Raw genomic sequence first — 10,914 nt, 5'->3', positions numbered from 1 at the left:
GCTTGGAATTGCAGTTTGTTCACAAAATATTTTCCACTGTTGCATTATACCGTGGGAAAATTTGTCATAAAACAGGCGCCGGAATGTGGCGACTAGGGGCTTTTCACAGTAACTTCATTTGAAGCCTACTTTTGTCAATAATCGGTTTTCATTTCATTTCATTCCAGGGTTTAAGGGTTTTGGCGGCAGGCTAATGGCCTGTTCCAGGAATTACAAGCCATGGAAAGAGACAAAAGTTGGCTTTATTGCACCACTAGGTGCAGGAAAAGAATTGGATTATAAACATCTAGAGCTGGAATTGCCCATTCTGCCAATCTTAGAGTGTACTCAAGTTTCCTGCAAATTTCATAAGAATGAGGTCCTAAAAATAAAATAAGTGCAAAAAAAACAATCGGGGCTCAAGGAAATATCAAACGCAAAAATATTTCTTCATTAATTCTGAAAATTACAGCTTCAACTCATTTCACCACAAATCATGCACATCAGGCACAGCCTGCTTAAGAACAAGCACTGCCAATATTTAATGTAACTTATGCTCGTGTCATAAAAATGAGAGTTGACAGCTCATTTTACCTAACTGCTTATTTTTATTTTCATTGAATCCATGGGAATAAAAATGGAAGAGATGCAAGATGGGTTACCAACTAGCATGAACTTTGTGCCATCAAGCAGAGTCAAGATTTCCCTTGATGTTCTTGCACATTTTGTCATTACTGCAATAATGTCAGACTGTTGACCTGATTTTCGATTTGCACTGTTAATTTTGTGTTTGTGTCTGAAACCACTTAATCCCATTCACATTAATGTATTAATATATGCAATGTTAAGATGGTTTCCTCAATAGTGAAGTATAGTGGTGTAGGCTTAAAGTTCTCATTACAATTCAGCAGCACCCCACAAGAATGTTATAAAAATGGAAGAAACTTTAGCAAGGGGTTAGACAAGTTGGTTAGACAAGTTGTATGGTAGTTTCTAGACATGGAACCTTTGTGCGCTAGTTCTTGTTTGGCTCTGATGCAAGGTTTCTGCTTTGCTTATAATTTTGTTGACCAACTTTAATTTCTGGCAACAGCTGTGTGCAATAGGGGGGTTCCTGGGGCATTGAATTGGGTGCAGGGTATGAAAAAATAATTACTAGATATTTTCTGCCAAACCTAACAGTATTGATTTATTAAATATCTAGGGCTGGATTCTCCATTCTGGAGACTAAGTGCTGACGCCAGCGTAGAATGTGTCGACTTTCATGGCAGGAAATCCGGCACTGACCTCTCACCAATTCCGGTACCGGTGAGGGGCTAGCATCGGCGCCGACTGAAACACCCTCGCCCGTGCCGAAAGTGGCCGGAGAATGGCCGGGTCCCGGGCCGCGCATGCGCATGGCTGACGACCTGCACCAGCCACGCCGTACAACATGGTGCGGGCTGTGCGCTAAACCTAACCCGCCGGCCACCCCCCACCAGTCCCCCCAGCCCTGACAGACACCCTTCCCCCGGCCAGCAGCACGGATCCCGGCCGTGTGGCGGCGCTGGACACAGTCCGCAGCCGGCAAGCCGCTCAGACCACACGCCTTCGGGAACTCAGCCCATCGGGGGTGGAGCATAACGAGTGGGCCGGCCGATGAAGCGCCAACGGCATTTCTACTTTGCGCGGCGTGCGTCACAATGACACCGGTTCGGAGGAGGCGGAGAATCAGAAACTGATGTCAATCCGGCGGCGGTCCCGATTCTTGGGCGTCATTCTCCGCCGGCGGGAGTCTCCGTTTTGCCGGCGCCTGGAGGTTTCCCGACGGCGTGGGGCTGCCCCACAATGGGAAACCCCATTGACCGGCCGGTGTTACGGAGACTCCCGCCGGCCGGTCGGCGCAGAAATGTGGCGGGGCGGGTAGGAGAATTTCGCCCCTTGTTTCAGAATTCTTTTTAAATCTGTAGTTTTTTTTTGAGTTTAAAACCGGAGAGTTTAGAAAGACACAGATTACAGGAAGAATTGGACCGCACAGTATCCATCAATTTCAATGTCTTTATAATTATTTTCATTGCGTTCTCACTTAATTGAAAAACACAGCCAAAAACGTGAGAGTCACAAATAGTAACAAATTTAACTGAACAGTTCAGGTCAATTTCCAGATCTTTCAGAATCTTTTTCTCTCTCTTATTTTTGAATGCAACAAATTTTGTCGATTTACCATGTTTCAAATATTTCTTCTTTCTTCCCAACCACGGCCTTGTTTAATTCAATTATTCTTAATTTAAGATGGACATTTTAAAAACATATATAAAAGAAATATATAAAAAAGAAATTGGGCAGCATGGTAGCACAAGTGGATAGCATTGTGGCTTCACAGCGCCAGGGTCCCAAGTTCGATTCCCCGCTGGGTCGCTGTCTGTGCGGAGTCTGCACATTCTCCCCGTGTCTGCGTGGGTTTCCTCCGGGTGCTCTGGTTTCCTACCACAGTCCAAAGACGTGCAGGTTAGATGGATTGGCCATGATAAATTGCCCTTAGTGACCATAAAGGTTAGGAGGGGTTATTGAATTACGGGGATAGGGTGGTAGTGGGGTCCTAAGTGGATCGGTGCAGACTCGATGGGCCGAATGGCCTCCTTCTGCACTGTATGTTCTATGTTTAAAAAAAATATGATTTGAGATTTTTTTTTGCTGGTTGTGATACCGCCTTTCCAAATCTTTCTATTTGAATGGTTGGAAATGGCAAGTATTTACACAGAATCTGCCAAAAATATAGGAGGCACCAACGATTCAACTCCATGGAGACGGGACACCAGTGGCCCCACCCCTTGTATGTGAGTGGCCACTGTCTGTTGGCTATATTGCGGAGCGTTTTTGAGCAATCGATTCAGCTGAACAAAAGTGGGTGTGCCATGGAATTGTTTGGCTAATTGAAGTGTGCCGAGTTACTGAACATGGTGGGAACCACTGGCATAAGGAGCCTTGGTGAGTTCCTGCAGTGCATCCTGTAGCTGGTACACACGGCTGCCACTGTTCATTGGTGGTAGAGGGGTAGCAGTCAAGTGGGCTGCTTTGTCCTGGATGGTGTTGAGCCTCTTGAGTGTTATTCGAGTTGTACTCAAGCAGGCAAGTGGAGAGTATGCCTTCATACCTCTGACTTGTGCCTTGTAGATGGCTTTGAGGGACCAGGAGGTGAGTTACTCACTGTAGGATTTCTATCCTCTGACCTGTTCTTGTAGCCACAGTATTAATATGGCTAGACCAGTTCAGTTTCTGTCTATGGTAACCCCCAGGATGTTGATTCAGCGATGGTAATGCCATTGAATGTCAAAGGGTGATGGTTAGATTCTCTCTTGTTGAAGACCATCCTTGCTTATCACTTGTGTGGCACAAATGTTACTTGCCACTTGTCAATCCAAGTCTTGCTGCATTTGCACATGAACAGCTTCATGTGATCCAACAGGTGATGTGGCCATTAAACCTCAGATATTGAGCCTCTGATCTCCGTTTCATGAAGCAGGTACAAGCTGTGAGAGTAAAGGGGATGACTGGGATGGTATGGGGGGTTTGCGGAGAGAGGGCGGTGGTGGAGGGCATGGGCCAGGAAATCCAGTGGCCATGCGATGAGTAACTGGACTTTCAGAAGGGATGGGAGGGACGTGATTATTGACTGATTACTCACTACGAGTGAAGGGAGTGTGATTGGTCCCGGCTCGAGAAATCTGGGAAAGGATGGCCTGCATTATTTGAATGTGGAGTTCGGGAAAAGCATTCCTATTCCTCCCAGCTCCATAATCAGATTAGTGCAGGGTACATACCTGTCAGTTAGTGCTGTCTTACGCTGGCTGAGTTCAACATTTGCACATGAAGCACTGGAACAAGCAGGAATCTACAGCAAGTCCTGGAAATGGCCAGCATCCTAATTTACACAGATTGTTCTTCACTTTTGAAGTTACCTGGGTTCACCGTGTGACCTGCTTTCACATGTATGACGCATAGTTTATTTCTGGCCAATATGTGCTCTTGCTATCTTCCCACCATATTGAGGGCATAGTGGACCACAATGCCCGACAAATAGGTCCTGCATGGCTGAATTTACAGGCCTTTATGGATGTAATGACCGTGAAGGTCAGAATAATCTGTAATTAAAATTCATTCAGTTTCCGATCCAGAAAATTGAGCATCAGCTACTACTTATGAGCATGCAATGGAAAGGCCATCAGATCCATCAAGCCTGCTCCACACAGTTGGTGAAATGTGAATTACACACTCCCTGTCCACTACCAGCAGTAAACTCTAGCAGGGGCAAAACCCATATAGAAATCCAAGGCAATTAGCAGGGAAAAAAGATCACTCCCCAATCACCTTTGGTGACCAAAATAACTAGTTCAGGAGACCACAATGATCATGCTCATTTTGCCTGGTGTTTCATCCACCTTTTCTAAGATGGAATCTTCCGCAGCCAGGAAATGATTCGGCTCTCTTTGAAAGTTTTTCAGAGAGGTGACGAAAATTGCACTACCTGGAAACCAAAGATTGGACAACGTAGGACTGCCTAAACTCTAACCTAGCCCCACTCTTTGTGTTTTTGTACCTGAAACCACTTGCCATTCAAATGAATGTTGTCAGATAGAGAAATGCAGTATAGCACAAGCAGGAGTTGTTAATACAGCTCTGAAGGGGACTATTTGCTTTTATGATTGACAAATCGAACATTTAATAGCATTACGTAGCATTTACTGTTTTAAAGAGATCTTTGTTTATTTTGACAGATTAATGAGCATTTGAGGTGAGCATGCTTTCTGAAGGGAAATTTCAATGGCCAAGCATTTGAGAGTTTTTGACATTAAAAGTGCAGCATTTTCTAAGAGTAGTTTGTGTTTTCAGTATATGCACATTTTACTGCCTTCCCAGTGTTATTATATGGCTCTTGAGTCTGTCAAATTGATATAAATTATCAAAGGAGTATAATTTAGTCCTTTAACTACAATGTAGAACTGTATCTAATCATTCCTACAACGGAAGTGAATTAATCCAGCTTCATAAAACCTATATGAGTAACTAAGGTTTCTTAGCATGGCATTTTTTGTAATTTTTCTCTGAAGCTTTTCCATCAACTCTGTGGGCTAGAACCACCCCCTCCTTCCTGCGATGCTGAGTGAACCTGTGTTGGAAGGCCCAAACTGGTGATGTCCAGCCTGCAATATTAACCTTTCCTGGCTGTTCCCAGGAGATATCATTCAACCCGGGACAGGAAACATGATAGGGCCTGGTACTCAGGTAAAGTGATGTTGGGTTGCCATTTAAATGCTTGTTGCAAATACAACTTTCCCTGACATGGGTATTTTCTTCAAGACATGTAGGTTCCTGAAGACTGTGGGAACCATGCCAGGTAAGTTAATTCATGAACTTTTAGAGAAACCTATTGTGGAGTCTGGAACCTTTTGATGGATATGTTTTGTAGCTTTTGCTGACTTTAAGTGTCATAATGTAATGGTGTAGGTATTTCAATGGTTTTCAATGTATTGATTGTTCATAGGACAATGTCCAATCAAGTGACTATTAAATTGACCAACATTGTTTAAGTATTCACATACAGTTGAGAACTTTATCCAGTTGATAAAGTGCTCTTCTGTATTCAACGGTATTGTAAATCTGATTAATATAGATTACTTGGAAAATGGTTTAAGCTTTACAGTAATTTAAAGTACAGAGGTGTTTTCAGATTGATGCCAGATACTTTTGAAACTCCATTTAGCCTTTCAAGAAAATAAGCAGATGGCTGGACATCTGGGAAGGCAACTTCGAGGACTCCATTCTAAGGGCTCTGCTGGGATGGTTTATTCAGCTGTATAATGAAATTGTATTCTAAATGCATGACTGATCTCCAAGCCCCACTAATTGATCTAGTTCAGCAGGAGTTGTTGACATAGCTCTGGAGGGGACTATTTGCTTTTATGATTGACAAATCGAACATTTAATCGCATTAAGTAGCATTAACTGTTTTAAAGAGATCTTTGTTTATTTTGACAGATTAATGAGCATTTGAGGTGAGAATGCTTTCTGAAGGGAAATTTCAATGGCCAAGCATTTGAGAGTTTTTTATATTAAAAGTGCAGCATTTTCTAAGAGCAGTTTGTGTTTTCGGTATATGCACATTTTCCTGCCTTCCCAGTGTTATTATATGGCTCTTGAGTTCTGTACATGGGAGATAGCAGGTGAGTGGGCATTACGGATACATGGCGAGGTGTGGGGTGGAGTTCTGTACATGGGAGATAGCAGGTGAGTGGGCATTATGGATACATGGCGAGGTGTGGGGTGGGGGGCGGTATGTTGGGGTGGTGCATGGAGGATGCCATAGGAGATATGGAGAGGCATTCGAGATATGAAGGGAAAGGGGTATGTGGGGTAACTTGGAGGTTGACAGGTGACAACAAGTGGGCCTAACAATCATGCAGGGAATTGGGTCAATGTCCCTGCAAATGAAGGTGGGCCTTCTAACCTGCTGACCTTGCATTCACCCACCTCTGTCCCTATCTCAGGCCGACACTGGAGGTAGTAGCCATGACTCCAGATTGCTCCCAATTCAGGAAGTCAAAAGTTTATAGTGAATGGGCTTAACTTTCAGATGTCTGGAGCATGACATTGGGAAACGGTGACTCGTGCATCGAAACTCAAAGGGGAAAATGCAGCTTCATATAACCCAAAACTGAACACCAATATAAATGTGTTTGAATCAGAGTTTTGCATGGGATAAGATGTATGCTATATTTTATATCAAATTGTCCTGTTAATACAACCTTTTTTTTGTTATGGCTATGGTTTTCAGTCATTAATCTTTAGTGAATTACAAACCTTAACACAACCTTTTACTTCCTCAATTGAGTGTGCATCTGTTCCATTTAAAGTGCAAGTGTACTTGGTGTTGTTCCTTCCCAAATGCATACCACAGCCCTTATCTAGGTGAAAGGTCTTTGGGAATGTAGACAATTCTTAATTCACAGTGGCAGCTTCCACCAATTGCACTATATTTTGTCTTGTAGCGTATTCCATAGTCTGATACCTTGTCAAAGGCTTTCTTTAAATTCCAGTAGACCATGACAACTGGGATATCCTGAATCCAAAAGCCTGGTATCTTTTTTTTTAATGAATTCTGGCAAATTAGTAGATACAACCGCCTTTTCCAGAAGTCATGTTGAGAGTTACTGATGACTCCCTCTGTGTCCTGCTGATTCAAACGTGCCTCTGATGAACCCTTCAAGCACCTTGTTTATAACTGACCTCCGACTAATAGGCATGTCGTTTTCTAAACCTTTTTGAAAATTGGAATCTGAGGGCCTTCCTTGGAGTACAAGGAAACAATCCCAAACTTTAGTGAGCATTTAAAGATTTGGAAAAAGCAAACATGTGGCACAATCAGGTTTAAGAGTTCATATTCCAACTCGAACAACATCATTCTAATGGCTGTCTACTCAGTGACAAATTTCAAACTCATTTTGAAGGTTATCATCGTATTTCTTTACAAGCATTTAGTAAGCCTCCAGAGAACTTTATTTTTTTAAAGTCTATGACGATTTATTGAACTCATGGTGCCAGCTGACTGTTTAACAAAGGGATTATAACGTTAACTAGTGTTTCCATGGTAATTCTCAATTCTGAGCATAAAAGCAGTCGGACATCAGATAGTATGGGGAAAAGGTGGAAGAAGCCTTATGTTAGATTGATTGAATGAGCAATATCTTTATGAAAGGATATTTGTTGAATTTTCTATGTTTGCTAGACATTGAAATATGACACCAATCATAAAATACACATATAATTATTAAACAGCAAAATTAAGTGATGTGACTTATGTACAATATTGCTAAAAATGATATTCAGCTGTCTATCGAGGGTGCCGGAACAAAGAGACCTGGTGAAACATGTGCACAAATCATTGAAGGGAGCAGAGCAGATTGAGAAAGTTATTAAAAGGAAATTTCTTCATCAAATTGGGATCCTCGGCTTAATAAATAAGAGGCGAAGAGTACAAAAGCAAAGAAGTTATGACGAACCCTGTAAAGAAACACTCCTTCAGCCTCAAATGGAATATAGAATGCAATTCGGGGCATCATTTTTTAGGGATGTTGGGATGGTTTCGAGAAAGGTGCAGAAAAGATTTATAAGAATGGTTCAGGGATGATGTATTTCACCTACATGGAGAGATTGAAGAAGCTGGGTTTGTTCTCATTGCAGAAGAGAAGGTTGAGAGGAGATTTAATAGAGATACTCAAAAATCATGAGGGGTCTAGATAGAGTAGATAGGAAGAAATTGTTCCCACTGGTGGGAAGGATTGAGAACCAGAGCATGCCAAGTTCAGGTGTTTGATAAAAGTACTGAGAACGACATTAAGAAAAACATACACACAGTGAATTGTTATGTTTGAGAATGCACCGGCTGAGAGTGGTGGAACCAAATACAGTTGAGGTTTTCAAAAGGGAATTGATAAGTACCTGAAGAGAGAACATTTACAGTGCTCTAGGAAAGGGCATGTGAGTGGAAAGACCAAGGTTGCTCTTGCAGAAACCAGCATGGACTTGACGGGCCAAATAGCCTCCTCCTATGCTACAACCATTCTATAATTCTATCCTAGTTCCCTGAGTTCTGCTCCCTTGCCCTGCAATTCTAGATTTAGCTCCGCACTGCTCTCCACTTCCCAGCTTCCTATTTATGACTATTCAATCCCATGGCCAAACTCAAAAAACAATCCATCACCTTGCATGTTCTCTCCACTTTCTCAATCACCTATCCATATTACACCAACTGCTACACATTATTTCCCCTATTAGGGTAAACACTTTCAACCCTGCATGTGTTACCATCTTGCTAAATTACCTAAGTTTTAAGAAAAGCAATGTTGAGTGCATTGCTACATGTAGCTATGGGATGGGTGCAGAGATGTTGGGAAGTGGAATAAAGGAGCCTTACAAAAAAAGTGATTATTATATATAGGATATATATCCTATATATATCCTATATATATCCTATATCTATCCTATATCTATATCTATATATATCTATATCTATATCTCCTATATCTATATCTCCTATATCTATATCTCCTATATCTATATCTATATCTCCTATATCTATATTTCCTATATCTATATTTCCTATATCTATATCTATATTTCCTATATCTATATTTCCTATCTCTATATCTATATTTCCTATATCTATATTTCCTATCTCTATATCTATATTATCTATATTTCCTATATCTATATTTCCTATAGCTATTTTATTTATTTATATATTTATTTATTTATATATATATTTATATATCCCCTGATTATGATAAGCATTCACTTACATGGTGCAGTTAATGCTAAACATGGATGTCTATTGCATTTTAATAAACCTGACCTCAAGGTGAGGTGAGCAAGGCACTATATTTTCAGGACAAAGTGTTTTCTCAAATTTACAACATAAGTAAACTACCTTTAATTTACATCTCTACTCTTGACATTATCAATTACTGTCCCATTCACATGTGTAATTGTGACTCCAATGAATGATTTAGAAACAAATCTATTTGGTGGACGCCAAACAAAACTTATCTGAAGGACGTCTTTTTCCCTCGTTGTTGGTCCAAAGTGTCCTTTGAAAGAGCCGTTGGCCTAGTTGGTTGAAGCCGCTTTAGTGACGTTCTTGTTGCCTCCAAGCTTACAGCAGATATATCCATACAGGTTAGGTGCTTGTAAGAAAAGTCCTGCTTATCACCAAGGCCAGCCACTTCAGCTTCAGGGAGAACAAAGTACTGAAAAGAAACACTGTCCATATTAGGGGGCAGGCGATCAGTCCATGCCAGAGGACCTTAGCTTTTGCCTCGATAGATTAAACTCTATTTTCAGGGCTTGTCCTTTTGGCTTCAAAAAGACAATTGATTTTTCCAACTTCATCAATCTGGTTCAACCAGCATAAACTGACCAAATAGCCTTCCTGTTACATTCTTTACTGACCAGAAGTCAAAGGACAAGAGGAAGAGTATTGTCACAAAACAGGCAACAAGGCTTTTGCTGAACCAGTCACAGAAGAGGTATGTAATGATGGTACTGGTGTGGAAAAACAGGTGGATGTCTGTTCCTAATTTTCCTCGGCGCCAGCTCCTCCACCTTCTCGGGACTTAAATCCAGGGACACGTCCTTGGTATTGTTGACCAGCACCTGCCTCATGATCCCCAGGGTTGGAGATGCTATCACAATGGCACTGGGTATAACATGTTAAGCATATTAATCCCCTCTAAGTCATGTCTGGTTGCAGCCTGCACTAATCAACACTGACAACCGCAGTGAGCATGGCTAGAAAGAGGCTAGCCAAAAGTGTCATGGAAATTCCAAACAAAATGGATTAACTGCACAAGAAACAGTGACCCAATCATCCCCTATTTTATGGGATTGTCCCATATTTTTAACATTTCTCCCACATCCTGTAGGAAATTTCCCTGGTACATCCTTTGTCCTGTATTCCATTTGTGTCCCAAAGTCCAGCACTGCTGGCGGGTGAAACATTCTTGGCTCCAGGACGGTGATATGGGAGTCTCCTTTTGTCACTGCCTTTGGCTCTTGGCCAGTGGGACAAAGGTACACTGGGCAGCATGAATTGAATGTGCCAGTACAAATGTTGTTGCCATCTACCTGATGTTCTCTGCCAACTTGCTCCCTGCGTCTGAAGAAGCCAATCTAAAGTCCAAGCTGTACAATGTCATTCGCACATACATATTAAGTTCTACAGAAGATTAATGGACCATTTCTTTGCCTAAGAATGATAATATGCACTAGCTCAGCTTCCTGATCACCGAAGGGAAGGCATAACAAGCAACTTCATCACTTATACTCAGACAGGAGGTTTGTCTTGGGGGATCAGGGGTTATGGGGAGAAGGCAGGAGAATGGGGATGAGAAAATATCAGCC

General features: G+C 41.8%; 1 pseudogene; it reads right to left on the bottom strand.

Moving 5' to 3' along the window:
- Nucleotides 1-9,532: 9,532 nt before the first annotated feature.
- Nucleotides 9,533-10,176, bottom strand: LOC140411436 (Golgi apparatus membrane protein TVP23 homolog A-like; annotated as a pseudogene).
- Between the last annotated feature and the right edge of the window lie 738 nt (nt 10,177-10,914).

Source organism: Scyliorhinus torazame, chromosome 4, assembly GCF_047496885.1.
Source record: "Scyliorhinus torazame isolate Kashiwa2021f chromosome 4, sScyTor2.1, whole genome shotgun sequence".
In the NCBI taxonomy this organism is placed as follows: Eukaryota; Metazoa; Chordata; class Chondrichthyes; order Carcharhiniformes; family Scyliorhinidae; genus Scyliorhinus; species Scyliorhinus torazame.
Note: the sequence above shows the minus strand (reverse complement) of the source record. Positions and strands in the feature narration are given on the sequence as shown.